Below are 15,003 nucleotides of genomic sequence, written 5' to 3'. Positions count from 1 at the left end.
CTAGTGAAGTCTAGAACCGGAGTCCCTGAGGTTGAAAGTAGTGGTTATCTGCATGTAAGATGTTCCTTAGAACCTGATCCAATAAATGCCTGGGTACCTGAGTAGACTTGCTTAGACTTGTAAGTCAATATTAAGCCGAAATTTAGGTTATTTGCTGAACCGAGGTTTTAAAATTGTTCGTGACTTCCAGGAATTGGCAGAAAGATATTTGTGTCTGGACTTTTTTCTTCCAAATATAGACAAGGTAATTTCTAGGCAAATGGAAAGCTAAAAGTCTGCATTATCTTATAGTAGCTGTATGTTGCTGTGCTGTCACTGCTTCATTAGTCTCAGACCTAAATTATAGGGGTGTCAGAGTACTCAGGATCATCTTCAAGATCTGAAATCTCTGGTTGTTTCTGTGCCTATAGAACTTAGCAGAGCATCCTCACTGATCTGGTGATTCATCAGTGCCTTACAGGCTACAAATTTTGAAGCACTGTTACAGACAATGTATCACCTGAATCATGCCTGGATAAACTCCAGTTAACCTGTAATTCTCCCAAGAACTCATTCCAAAGCTATTTTCATTCTGTGAAAACCTTAGTTTTGCTGACAGAACTTTCTGGCTGCCATCATTGCCGGGCTGTTGGAGTACAGGCAGGTGGTTTGTTGCTGGTAGAGGCCGATTTCCTTAAGCAGTGGAAAGCCTGAGTTGTACCAATTTTTAGCAAATTTGTGCCTTTGTGCCTACACAAGAGCGTAGACTAGACCTCAAATCTGCCTGTTCATGCTGAAGATGACAGGTCAAATTTTACATCAGGCTGGTTTGTGTGCAGAGGTGTCTCCCACACAGGGATTACTGTCTTTGTTCTAAGGAATATCAAGATCAACTCTTTGAGGAATGAATTGTAAAACTAAATGAACTGTACATCGCTTTGGAACCTCTAGTATGGTGCAGAATAATTTATCTTCTTTTTTCTTTTTTTTTCTTTTTTTTTTTTTGACAATGGATATTCCTTCCCTTCAACCATTTCATTTATATGATCACAGTGTGTTCAGGCCCCAGCCTAGTCCTGGTGACATTCAGAAAAAAGTGCAGGTACTTAGCACTCAGAAAATTACATTTGCTTCTTTTTGGCAGTTAAATTGTAGGTACTCAAATCACGGTCACTGTCTCAGAAAAAGATTTAGTCTCTCATGTAGACTCAGCTCTGATGAGTACAATTTGTCTTGTAACCTGTGAATGCCTCACAGAGGTTGAAGATAAGCTGGTAACCCCTTGCTTAGTCAGGAAAGTTTTTTCTAAGTGTTGAGATCTGAGACAGGCAGGTTTTTAAGTGGCTTGTGGAAGGTCTGTTTGATGGTTTGTGGCGTGGTTCAGAATCAAAGATCTCTGCAGTCTGGAGAAGAAGCCTGGTTGTTAGTGTGGCTGTATCAGCATTTGGCAGCCGGAATCAATTAGGTCTGAGCATTCTCACATTGCTGCTGTAAGAAGTGTAGGCCAAGGGGAGGAAAGCCCCTACACTTGTGATATACCTGTATGTGAGGACACTGCCACTTGCCCAGTAGTCAGGCTCTCGTATTGTCAGTGCAGTCATCAGTGAGAGCATCTATTGCAGCAGAATTATTACTGTACAGTGGTTAAATTATTGCCATTGTGTTTGTAAATTCTCTAACAACCAATGCCTTGCTGGGGCTGGCACACGCACCATGATACTGTAGTAACAATAAAAGCTGGAAGCAGTTTGTAGAGAGCTGGCCTAAGCCACTGATATTAAAAAAGCTCGGAGCTGAGGAATTTTTGACTCTCCATATTTGTTAGACTTGTTTCTAACCTTTGCTTTGAACTTAGCTGCTTGTGAACTTCATTTCAGCAAACTCTGCTGTTTCAGGCCCTCAGTGGCAGCCTTACATTGGTTTCAGAAGTGTGAGTGTGTGGTGTCAGGGGTTGCATCACAGCCCACGGGGCATTTGACTCGGCTCGGGCTCATTTTACAGTCTGGAATTGCTGTAAACTGCAGCACGCTGGTGCAGTTTCTGTGTTTCACTACCTAGAAAATAGCGCCTTTTCTGGTTTTTATGGGATGGGCTGTCCCTTGTAAGGGATGCATAATTTCGTCCTTTCCAACTCGAACACTGCTACATTTTAATAGCAAACCAGAAAACAGATCAAAGCTTTAATCGCTGTCTAAATAAAGGAGCATGTGAGATCCCAGCAATGATAAGGCGGATCAGACTGGGAACATGCAAACAGGCTGCCAGAATGAACACAGAAACAAGCCCTGATGCCTGCAAACGGGAGCGGGGCTCGCTCTTGCCGCTGTGACACGGCACTGCGGTGGCTGTGCGGCCGCAGCCTGGGGTGCTCCCAGCTGCCCAGGACAGTGCCCGCAGTGTCCTGCCTGTCCCTCTGCCCTTCCCAAGCTCTCCGGGAGCTCAGGGCCAGCCAGCTTCTGGCTTCCCTCTGCTGCACTCGCTCAGCTTTCCCTTTGCTCTGATTTTCCGGCTCTCTGCGCTCCTCCTCTGACCCTTTCTCCCTTTCCCCGTGTCACTTCCTGCTCTCCAGCTTTCCTGCGGTCCCCTGAACTCCCGGCACCTTCCAGCCCCGGCACGGCCAGGTCACACCCCGAGCTCTCCCCTTCTACACCCCTGCCCCACCTGCGGGGACCACGCTCCTCACTCCGCACACGCTGCAGCTGTGCGGCGGCAGCCGAGACCCGAAACAACCCGCTTTTTCTCGGAGGAAGATGCTGGACGGTGAACGAAATTAATAAGAAAGTCCAGTTGCAAATATGCCAAATCTTTCCTGCCTGCTAAAGTATCTGAGTCACTAAGAGCCAAACAACACTATGAAAATACTGTTAATTTCTAAAAAATATAGCATTTATATTTATTTTAAAGCACATACTGGAAACTACTATATTATGAGTATTTTGTATGTAACATATATTCTGTATAATTACAGTGATTATATATGAAAATGGTTATGCAGGTTGCATATTTTTATGTTACATCTACAGGTAAAACGAAGGCTTTACGGAACTGGTCCCAGTCCAGCATCACCTTTATTTAAATCAGTATTTTTTAATGTTTAAACACCATTTTCTAACATGACAGCATTTTATTTTTGCCCAGTTCACCAGCAGGCAGCAGAAAACATGGATGTTTAATACAAATAGATTAATTTAGGATACACAGCTGGTCTGTCACTGCTGAAGGTAACAAGCTGCCTGCAAGCATCACTGCAGCCTGTGTGAGCTTCAGCACAAGAAATAAAGCAACTTGTTTATGGCTGAGGTGTAGCTGTGTAATAAGGCCGCTGGTCTACCCTTTGGGATTGAGGTTGTGCACCCTTTTAAATCAGAGCAGGACATGAAAAAATCCACCTGCAAAACAGTTTTCAGCCATTGCACTCCAGGGAGGAGTTCAGTCCCATGGGACTGGATTTAAAGAAGTGTTTAGGAACCTACAAAATGTCTGCAGGGTTGTGAAATGTCTCTTAGAATAAGCATCCAAATGACCTTGAAAGGCTGGATGGGAGGAGGAGACGTGCCCTTGTGGAAGGGCAGCTGGAAGCCAGCTGTCTGCAATGGTACTTGAGCACTGAAATTTGTCATAGACACCCAAACCTCTTCAGGCTATTTTTGAACGGTGGTTTTTTTGCATTACATTGCAGGGAAAGTTGTTTTAAATAGATATATAATTATTCTGATTGCAATTTGCAATCCACTCCATTAAACAGCTTGAGCATGCAGACTCTCCCTTACAGTTAGCAGAGATGCCACCAGCTGGTCCTCCTGTGCAGTAGGTGCAGTGCTCACTTACGCTGAAGAATTCATTTGTACTGCCTGGAATCCCTTGTAGGGTAACCATGATGACAATCAGCACATTCTGTGTTTCTCCAAAAATGCTTGCAGAAATTGACTACTTTTATTTGTCATGTGAAAATGATCTCTGATTTTATTTAGCTGTTTCCTAAACAAGGGGCACATTTGCATAACAAAAACAACAAAACCAAAAAACTAAAGTGAAGTCTTCCCAGATGTATCTTCCCAGATGTATTTTCATGAATTTGTTCAGGATGAAAACAAGAAGTAGAATAATATTATAGCTAGAGAACAGATCCTCTGAAGACTTTATTAAGAATTCTGACCAAACTCTGGTTGGCAGCTGAAAATACTGCATCAAAAATCGAGGTCCATTTTCTCATTAGCAGTCATTTCTTGCTGCTGTGCACACCCAAAGACTGGAAAACGTCTTGAAAATTCCTCCACTTCAAGAATGTGAAATTCTTTATTTCTGCTCTCTTGAGTGCTAGAAGCAGCTGGAAAACTCATGACAGTTTGTGCTCATACAGGAATTTTATGCTGGTTTCAGTTCAATGAAGACCTTCATGAATTGCAATTTTTTTAAAAATCATGGCAGCCAGATTCAAATGTCTCTACTATAAACAGCCTTTGACGAGGGATGGAAAACTACGTTCTATCATCAGCTGAAGTCTCTGTTTTTCATATTTAGTCCCATCTAATTATCATCTTGATGACAGTAGTTCCTTAGATCTGTCGTTAATTAACTTGAGCTTTTCGGCTGTGTTGGACTAGGACAGGGAGACTTACGTTTTAAATATTCAGCCCAGATTTTTCAATCCTTTCTTTATTCAAATATAACTGTTAGAGAGCAACAACTACACAGTCACTTCAGCTCACACTATGAACATACAATAAGGAGATGGTAAATTGAGGAAAAACTTGGCATTCTTGTCCTTGTTAAGGTAAAATGGGGAGGAGGAATCCTCTTGTAGCAGAGTTTTCAAGGTACAGATCAAACTGAAATGTAAGGGGAAAGTGTAGTCAAGTATATGCTGTAACAAGATCATCAGATGAATTTTGCTGAACAATTCAAAATTGCTTTCAGTAGAAACCAGCTTTTCAAAATATAGGGTCACTTTCTGAAATTAAATACATGAAATTGGTGCTACATGTATGAGGAAATGTGCTAAATTTAATAGTAAAACTTGGGTTTGTAAAGTTGTGCACATGCCTGTACAAGTGACAGCTTTCACCGTGGCACTGACATCTCGTGCAGTGGTTCATTTGACTGTCACTGATTTAGGTGGAGCTAATTGCAGTCATAACTTTAAACATGTGAAATCTTGACAGTGCTGTGAGCTCTGTAATTAAGTTCTGGAGTTTGTCTCAAAACTTTTCATGAGAGATAGAAAGTACAATCCTTGGCACACAGAACTCCTTTACCAAGAACCACTACCAGAAGAAAACAAAAAAACTTATTCTTTAAGGAGAAAGTGTGCTTTAGTTAAATCTGATTGCAAATAGAAGTTTCTTTCCATCGAGTTTGCTTTAGCCTGGGAGGTTTTCTGATTGCTTGTACAAAAATGTTGATTAATGATCATCATTTATAAATAAATGTTTTTTTCCTGCAGTGCCACTGGGAAAAGTGCTAATATTTATTGCTTCCCAGCAAAAGGTTTTCAGCAGGCCTGTCAGCATAACTAAAAATGCTTTACAGTGTTAAGGAAGATTAAGCTGACAGCAAGCCATTTTCTATTGTCACATGAACAACCTTACATGAGGTTTATTTATTGAGTCGAGTGAAAATTAATTACAAATATCAAAGGGAAAAAAAGTGTTGATTTAATTGGAAGATTTGTTTACCTTTATTTAAACAGCCTGAAAGCTCTTTTCAAGATTAAGTATTTTAATTAAGTGAATTAATAAATTAAAGTGATTCAGGGTCATTTTCTAAGCCAGAGTTGTTATAACTTCAGAATAAATATTATTAAAGTGTGTAATTAAGTGACAATTAATTATCAATCGCAAAGCTGACTGTATCACATAAATCTTAATATTGTTTGTTAAAAGGAAACACCATGAAATAGTACAGGCAGTCATCATTATTTTAAAATTCGTGTTCTCTTGAAGTTTGTGAAGACGGAGGGAGTTATTTTCAATTTTAAGGCAGGCAGTGTTTCAGCTGCTCCTGCAAAAACTGGCAGATGGTAATTTATTAATATTCAATAGACTGTAATAGAAAAGATAAAAGCTAGTAAAAGTTTGTTATAGCAGCTTCTCCTCCAGCAATAGATATAAAAAGAGGCTGGCATTTCATCACAAACATATAGGCAGGTTATGTGTTATTGGTCTAAAGAAATCAGCGTTTCTGCCTTAGAATGAGAAAACAAAATTACTTCTGGTTCTAATTCCTTGTTTTTCAGATAGAAATTCCCAGGTGTACAGTCTGTATTGAATTTGTTTCGGAAATCTCCTACATCAGGACTCTGCATTTCAACATCCTTGAATTATTTGAGACAGTCCTACTACTGGGAAAAACGTGGCATCTAGACTTGCACTAGTGTACAGGTGACACAAGCAGTAAAATTCAGGTAAAACCAGACAATGTTTTCACTGTCTGAGACATAAATCACATTCCCTCGCTCTGCCCAGACCATTGGACCTGAAATTCTTTCTTCAGCTCTTTGAAAGCTGAGGAAATGCATCAGGCTTCCCCTCCCCAGCCTGTGCTGCATTTTGATGATTGTGGCACTCCCTTTCCTATGAGAAGAAAAATGGGAATTTTGAATCCCTTCAGGCAGAGCAGGGAACTGCAACAGGATTTCCCTCATCGTGGGTGGGTTTTATATAAAAAAAGAGAAGGGATGCCTTTAGGCATAAGAAAGACAGATCCACGCTCAGCTGCAGGTGTTCCTCTCTTCTAAACAGGGCTTGTAGTAACACTTTCTGAATACACAGTAGTGTGGTATTGACAGCTTCAAACACAAGGAGAGGTTTACCAGTTTTGGAGCAGGCTGTTCTCATTTTTTCCAAGTCTGTCTGTAGGTGACTCCTTGCTCAGTATTCGGATTGTCCTGAATCTCATTTTGAGATCTCATTTTCTTTTAGTAAATTAATAGTATAAAAGTTTTCTGCATCTGAGGTGTTTTGAGAGCACAAACAGTGGAAGCTTGTGAGGTGTTCAGGTGGTAAAGTAATGGAGGCCGTAGGGGGACTACAGATTGATGTATATTCTGAAAAAAATACTTAAAGGAGCCCGGGGATAACCCAGCTCCATTCAGTCTCAAGAAGGAAAAAGAAATAAAAGTTGTAATACAAAGCTGTAAATAAAAGAATCATGATAGTCATATTCTTTTGTCCTCTGGGCTCTCCATATACTAGTACCATTGTTTCCTTATACAAGGCAGAGTTTTTGTCTTGCTGTCAAGTTTGATGGTATCTACTTCAGTAAACTTTACAGACTACTCACTAAGTATATGGTGAAGAGACAGAAAAACAGGTCAAAATGGAGTCAGCAACTATTTTACAGACCTCTAAGAAAGATGGGAGGAAAAACACCGGAAAAAACCCCAGCAGTTTAGAGCAAATTTAGCATAAAATGTCCTGAGATGATATAATCCATCTAGGAAATGCACAGACAGCCTGAAGTAGTGCTTCAGGTTATGTTATTTAGGAATGGTCATGTGCTAATTTTCCAGAGTGGAAAGGTAAACTTAACCTTTTTTCACCCAGATGGATAATCAGAAATTCACTGGGCCTTACTGAAGTTAGGAGGAGAAAGTACTGATAGGATTGGGTGCCTTCCAGTCTTTTAAATCAGAATTGGTTTATGTGTGAATTACATATACACAAATCAACTATCAGGAATGATTCTTTTAATGAATCCAGTTGCAAGTCTTGTTCAGCTGCCAACACCCTCAGGTTCCATGACCCCAGCCTTCATCTTTGCAAGGGCTGTCTGTTTGTGACTTCTACCCTCTCTCCTGCCAGGTACCCTACCTTCCTCTTACCTCCGTAGGATCCCCAGCTGTCTGAGACAGGAAATTTTTTTGCTTTGCTCAGCCAGGAGAGGAGAGGGAAGGATCTGTTTCAATTTATAATCAAGAGTGTGAGTTCACTATTTTTGCACCAGAGTGTAAACTCTCCTAGAGGCAGTCTGTTATAACTCTCACTCTTGTCTCTTTTTCTGTGCAAAAATTAACAATTCTGTAGTTTGCCATGATATTAATCTCTTGACCTTTAATTACGTTCATGAAATTCATTCATATTAGAGGAGTTTTGGAGAATGAAAATTTTAATGCCTGTCATGCTACAAGAGTATGAGACACCTTTGCACATTAACATTTAAAAGAATGGCTACTCTGTTCTTCCCAAGCCCAGTACAGTCTGTACTGCCTTCATTCTGATTAAAAAAAAAAGCCAGTAGCTGAACAGTACCTGTCCTGGCAGTGATTTGGTTTGCCAGCATGGCTAGTGTTCCTGCTCTCTGCAGTGTGCTTTTCTCATCTTGTTTAATCACAATTGCTGATTAACTTCAAATACATAGAAGTAAAAAGAATCTGAAAAAACATTTCAGGAATCTCTGCACCTATTATTTCCTTTTTCCTGAACATAGAAATTTCCAAGTCAGAGAGATTAATGCTATTATCTACAGTGGTATTTTAACCCTCTGACTGGAATGCTGTATTTCCTAACTGGTGGGAGAGGCAAAAGAACAGGCTAGAGTTCAGAGGTTTCCATGGTAAATACAAATAGTACTTGATTTCAAAACAGTGTGTGTATCAGGAACATGGGGAAGTATGAGGAAAATAATATTTTGTACTAATTTTTTTGACTGTATTGACAATCAAAAGCTAGAGATTGCAGTGTGGACCAGAGAGACTACAGATCAAAAGAGAGTGATATGGTGAAAACAATCCATTGGGAGAATTTTAGAGAAAGGCTAGAGATATTTTAACATAAGATTTGTTCCTTGGCCTTCAGAATGGGGGTATGACATAGAATTCTGCAGAGGGAAGGGTGAACAATCACTTTGAGATTTGCCCTTTTGCAATATACCAAGCTCCCCTTTCAATACAAATTCATAATGGGAACTTCTCTTAGCTACTATTATATAAAGATTTGCAAAGACAAATGAGACAGGAAATTAAAGGACTGAAAAGAAAGCCAAGGTAAGTAACTTACTGAATTCATATTGGAGAGAAGAGTAAGAGGCAAGTGGGCAAAGAAGGGTGCTTTCCAACTTCTGTAGTGCTATCATAAACTTATTACTCTGCAGAGATAATAGAGCAATCTCATTTTCTGGTATTCAGTTTAGAATAGTTCTGTGATAAAAAATTCCACCTCTGCTTATGGTTTTGTTCATGAGAAAAGGACAGAGTCACAGTCTAATTAAAGAAAGGTTGCTGAAAGTATACATCAATATAGGTGAAGCTGTCTTCCAACAGGCACATTTTCCAAACAGCATTTTGTGCTCACAGAATGAACTTCCATAAAAGCTTTCAAGAAATTAGTACTCATGTGCATCCTACAGGGGGGAAGTTTGGTGTCTAATGGTAACTGATATTAATGTTGGGAGTGTAAACTACTTCATGCATCCCTTCAAAGAGTTGGATGAGAGGAACCACCAGGCATTTTTCCACAACTGGCCAAGCCTTAATCTCTTTAACTGTTATTGCCATCCATAATATAACCTGAGGTCACGTGTTTTGTGGTATGAAATAGTGATTCATTAGTAGCCAAACAACTCATTCAACATAGTCATGCAGCAAATGTCAGTAGAGTATTATTTCAATGTTATAAAGCTTCTGTAAGTTACCACAGCATGTGTAAATTCAGAAAGAAAAGATCAAGATAAAATATCAAAATCCAAGTGTTTAAAAATTCCCTTTTTTTATGTGAACTTGGAAATAAAATTATTTTTTAAATTTATTTTTATCCCTGAAAAAGTTAGCATATATTTTTTCCTGAATTTTTAACAAGAGAATTATATGTGAGTTTTTAAATGTGTTCAAGTCTGCTGAACATCTGTTAACATTTAAGGCAGATAAGGTATGTGAGAATCTTCCAGAAAAGCAAAAGCAAACCAAACACAGAAATAATTTCTTTTTTCTGCCATAACATAAGGGCTAGTTTTTTGTGCCTTCTCTGCTCTTTTGCACGTCAGCATATACTCTTCAAAATAGGATAAATAAAATGTTACTGTGCCTGTAGTGAGAGATGTTTTCATGTCAGAAACCACAGCTGTCATACCCTCTTCTTAGGCTTACTCTAGTAAGCACACTCTGGGACTTCCCAAGGTGACATCAAAAGCTTTTTAAATAGAGAACTAAAAAAGGTGTCATCATGTAAAATATTTCTCTGTCTGAGCACAAATGTGTAATCTTTGTACAGTCCCTCGGAAAATAATCCATTTTCTTTCAGAGGGTATGTCCTATAATTTAAAAAAAAGTGCACAAGTTCAAGCAATATTTTACTGTTTCCCTTGCTGTGCTAAAATCAGAAGTTTTGGCAGTGTTACCTTAAAAGCAAAGGTAAATCACAATTTTAATAGCTTGTCTGCATTTACATGGATAGTCATCATTTGTATATGCAAACATGCACATCTCAAAAGTAAAATGCCCCTTGTGGAAGAAGTGTAGTATTAGGACATCAGTGTGGTTTATTCTGTGTACTATATAGAGTGTGATGTCATCAATGAACAGTTTAAAGGATTTTTAATATTGTTACTGGAAAGCATGTAAAAGCCCAGTTACTAAAGGAGATGGATTCTAGGAAGTCCTACTTTATTGTGTGGCTTGTTCTTCTAACCTGGAATGAGAATGAAAGAGATCAACAGTCAGTTCAATGTAAGTGGTTTCCTTCAATTTTTTTGTTTAAAAATAATGAAGTGCTCACTAGGCTTGGACATGTCACAGGGTAATACCTCACTACAATGAATTATAAAAAGTAGTAATTCAATGTGAGCTGTAATTACTGTGTTTTGCAGTAGGATTAGCACTCACAGTGTGATACAAAATAGATTTATCTATACATACAGCATGTCTGCAAAGTGCTTGCCAAGGTAGGTTTTTAAATGAATACTGTCCTTGTTCAGAAGTATGGGAAGTCACAACTGGTTGAGGCTCTCCTAAGACAGAGAGGTCCCTTTGGCTGAGTACTCTCATGTTTTGCTGTTTTTCTTTAGAAATTCTCACCGTTAATGGAGTGCTTTAGACTATTCCCTTCCTTGGAAACTCAGTAGTTAATGAGTTCTTTCTTGGGGACAGACTGCAGCAGTCTCTGAAAGTGTGCGGGTCCTGGTGAAGTAGCAGGCCTTCAGTTCATTCAGTTCACTGATGTGAGGTGTCTGTGTACGAATAGAACAATTATGCAGTGTAAGATTAATAACCTCGGTTTTATGGGTCCTCTAACGCATCTGATGTGCAGTTCCCTGGAGGGGTTTTGCAGCAGCTGTGAGCTGGCAGAAGGGTTTTACCCCTTGCATGCCGACACAAAGAAGCCCAGAGGTCAATGCTGGAATCCCTCTGGAAGGCAGCACTCAGTGCCCAACACACAATAAAAAGGGGTAGAGCTCCTCACCCAAAAGGGGCTGTATCTTCCTGTCGCTGTTAAGCAGGCACACAGCTGAAGGCAAAGAAGAAAGAGAGGGGACTCTTCGTACGTGCTCCACACAGGTTTATTCCGCTGAAAAGGCAAGGACAAAGAGCCCAATTGGTAGAAGGGCCCAGGGATTTTATACTGGGTACAGAATAGGCGGGAAAAGGGATCTCAGCCAATGGGATAGGGGCAAGTAGGCGGGGTTGACAGCAAGGGAACCAATGGGAACAACACATAGGAGGGACTTGGGGAAGAATCCAGTGGGGGGGGGGGGGGGGGGGGGGGGGTCGAGGAACGAAGAACTTTCTAGAACTGATACATATTAAAGATGGAAAATGAATATACATAACCTCATACATAAAATCGAGGAGACAAAATATTAACCAATCAGGGGAAAACATGCAAAAGGCAGAACAAGGGAATCATGGGTTGTCACCATGACTGTGAGTTACATGCTAAACTTGGGTTGCTGACCACTGCAGCTGGTTGTCTGAGTTCTTCTCAGGAGACAGTGGCTGGAGCTGCCTGCACCGTCGCAGTTCCCTAGGGTTCAGTCATAATTTTTTCTGATAGAGTGATGTACTTTGCACTCTTGATTCCACTATGTTTACCTTCTGTTCCTCAAGGACCTCCCCTTGGATTGTACAAGTCCCAATAAACTTGGAAGCTTCCTTGAGGATCTCTGCAAGTTAAAGAGCTTCATTTCCACAGCTGCACCTTCCCTGACAGGCTTCACAGGACAACCGCCTACAGAGTATTTCCTCTTCTTTCTTTATATATGCCTTTTAAAAAATATTATTCAAATACTAAGGAAGTCCTCAATCTGTGCCAGTTCTCTTTTGTTTGCTGAAAGGCTCTATGAGTTTATTCTCATTTCTTCCTCCATTACCCATTACCTGCAAACAAGAAGAAATTGCACTCAATGCTTTAACTACCACTATTCAATTTTAATGAATATACCACCAACCCAAACCACACATTTTTGAAGAACTGGGATCATAGAAAAATCAGAAATATCCTTTTCTCTTTCTCTTCCTTGTTACTGAATCAAGAGGAAAAAGCAAGGTGCATCTAGCAATATGGATTGGGGAAAAAAGTCTACAAAAGTCTCTCTGAAATGAGGAAAAAAAAGACTGAAGGTTTTATTTATTGTCGAAGGTACTCTAGGAAAGTTTGATGGCCCTTTTACAATTCATATTGTAAAAATTCCTTGATCAATAATTTACAAACAACTGTTACTGTAGGAGTTCTCATTTATGCAGTTTTTTAACCTTACACTTCAACAAATTCATCTTGATTTTGTGGCAATGAACTAAAATCAAAGACAAAAGATCAGTCTCGTTTACTGTAGAACTGAAAGTTTCTGTATTAGGAGCACTGGCTAGACTTGACTAGACCACCTCCAGAAGGGCATCTCCTCTGAAATAAGATGAAAAGTCAGACTACTTGCTCTTTCATGTGTCAAAGGGGGGTAAAATTCTAGTGAACTGTGCAGTAACTGTCTATTCCCTACTGTGTACCAAGATTAAAATATCATTTTGACTGTGATCGTTACCAATCTGAAACTTCAATAGTTGTTCCTTAGAACTGAAGATGCATTCATCTCTCATGCCACACAACATCCATCTCTTTTTCTGAGCTACTTTTAAAAAGATCACTTGTGAAACCTGATGGGAGAAAAGTGTATTGGTTTGGATAAAACTGTATTTTACATGTCTCTAAAAAACATTTGCAAGAAATTCAGGTTTGTGGAGGAAGAAAAATTACGGGTTGTTAATGAAGAAGCATTTTTTTGCAGCATCTCTAAATACTTAATGTAACACAGGAAGAGAAAGGCGGAAGAGTTAAAGAGATGGAGGTAATCCACAAATTATGCTGGTCAGATTTAGTAGATTTAATTAAAAATGATAGACAAAAGACAGAGTGTTTTCCCTCTATAAGCACAACAGTACTGGGCTGGATTTCAATGTACTCAAGTATTCACACTGTTAGGGTAAAAATGTGGTTGGTCACTGCTGCTTGGTTGCATATTGTCAACTTCTTACACTAATTAGTTGAGTCAAAATAGGTGTGCAACAAAAGCGCAAAGCAAGAGAAAATAATCCTCTTCTTAAAAATGAAATTTTGCAATAATTCCATTTAATATGGAGCATAAACATAATTTAGTGTATTTGTCTAAATAGGTGAATTTTCTGAAATGCCTTTTCATATTTTAGAGAGGCATTTGCACAATTAAAAATAGGAGAGGAAATAGGGTCATTGTTATGATATCCAACAAAGGATGTCCCACCAATACCTGAACTGAACTCCTCTGATCAGGGCTACTGGGGTTAATCAGCAGGCATTGTAAAACAATGCCATCTTTAGTGTTTGTAATTTCTGTTTAGAGGATAACACCATTCCTTACAAATTGAATATGTCTTTTTTTTATTCACACTATTTTTTTTTAAATGTCACTGAAATTATCTCAGAGGAGCAGATCTGACAGGTCAATCACAGCAGATGGTAAGTGCTTTGTTAATTATACAGAAATTTAGAAACAATTGTAGAATGTCTTGCCTCAGGAGGAATTTCTCTCTTGCTCTGTTTGAGAGTAGATTTCCTCTACTGAATTAATTTTGTGGTTTTGTGCAGATAACAATCTCTCTGCTGCTTTGTAGGAATGACTCCTTGCTCCTTGTTCAAATATGCAACTGTAAATAAGCAGTGGATTTTGCAAATAAACAATGCTCCTCTTTTTAAATAATGCAACGTGTGTAATTAGGACAGCGCAATTACAGCTGTATACGGCTCTCAGTGTAACAATTAGTTTTTTTGGTAAAATGTAATTTGTTCCAATGTAAATGTTTTCCCTTAATTCAGAAGATTCCCTCGAGTTGTTACAATAACAAGCCTATTTCTACAAATATATGCAGTTGCACTGTACGTTCCAATACACAAATCAAAGAGGACAGCTACATTATAATAAGCTATGGGAATTATAAAGTCAGAGCAAAATGGTATCAGTCCTATTTTCTGAGGGCAAAATATGCCCAAATATCCTCTTTCCATTTCTATTTTAATCCCAGAGATGTCAAATGCTTTTTCAAGTTTGATTTGAATTTACTTGAAAAAATAGAAACATTTCCTTGTGTTACACTGCTGCTGTTACCCTGTCCTCCTGCTGCTGATGTCTGACCACTTTCTAGCCTTTCCACTGCTTATTCCTGTAGATAAAAAAGTGCTATTATTGTCATTTTGCAGAGGAGTAACTGAGCCTCATAGAGCAACAGAAATTTGCTTTAGATTTCATCAGAAGTTTGTTGGGAAACAGGATTTCAAATCCAGCCCTGTTCTCTTCCTGCCAGTATTTCCCGCGCGCTCAGAGCAACAGGGCAGCAAAGTGCCTGTGCAGTTCTTGCTCACAGCACAACCACTGCTCCATGCAGCTCACTTCATCTGGTTCCACACAATCCCTCCTTCTCCTGCTCACCAGTTCACATTCATTTCCATAACATTGCTCTTTTAAAAAATCTGTACTTCCCCCTCAGCAGTAAAAAAAAGCATTTGGAGCATCTGTATGTGTATCACTCACCACATCAGGAAGTCAAATTTTAATGTCTCACAGTTTTGC

This window comes from Corvus cornix, chromosome 13, assembly GCF_000738735.6.
Source record: "Corvus cornix cornix isolate S_Up_H32 chromosome 13, ASM73873v5, whole genome shotgun sequence".
Lineage (NCBI taxonomy): Eukaryota > Metazoa > Chordata > Aves > Passeriformes > Corvidae > Corvus > Corvus cornix.
The sequence above is the reverse complement of the archived record's forward strand: the minus strand, read 5'-3'. Positions refer to the sequence as shown.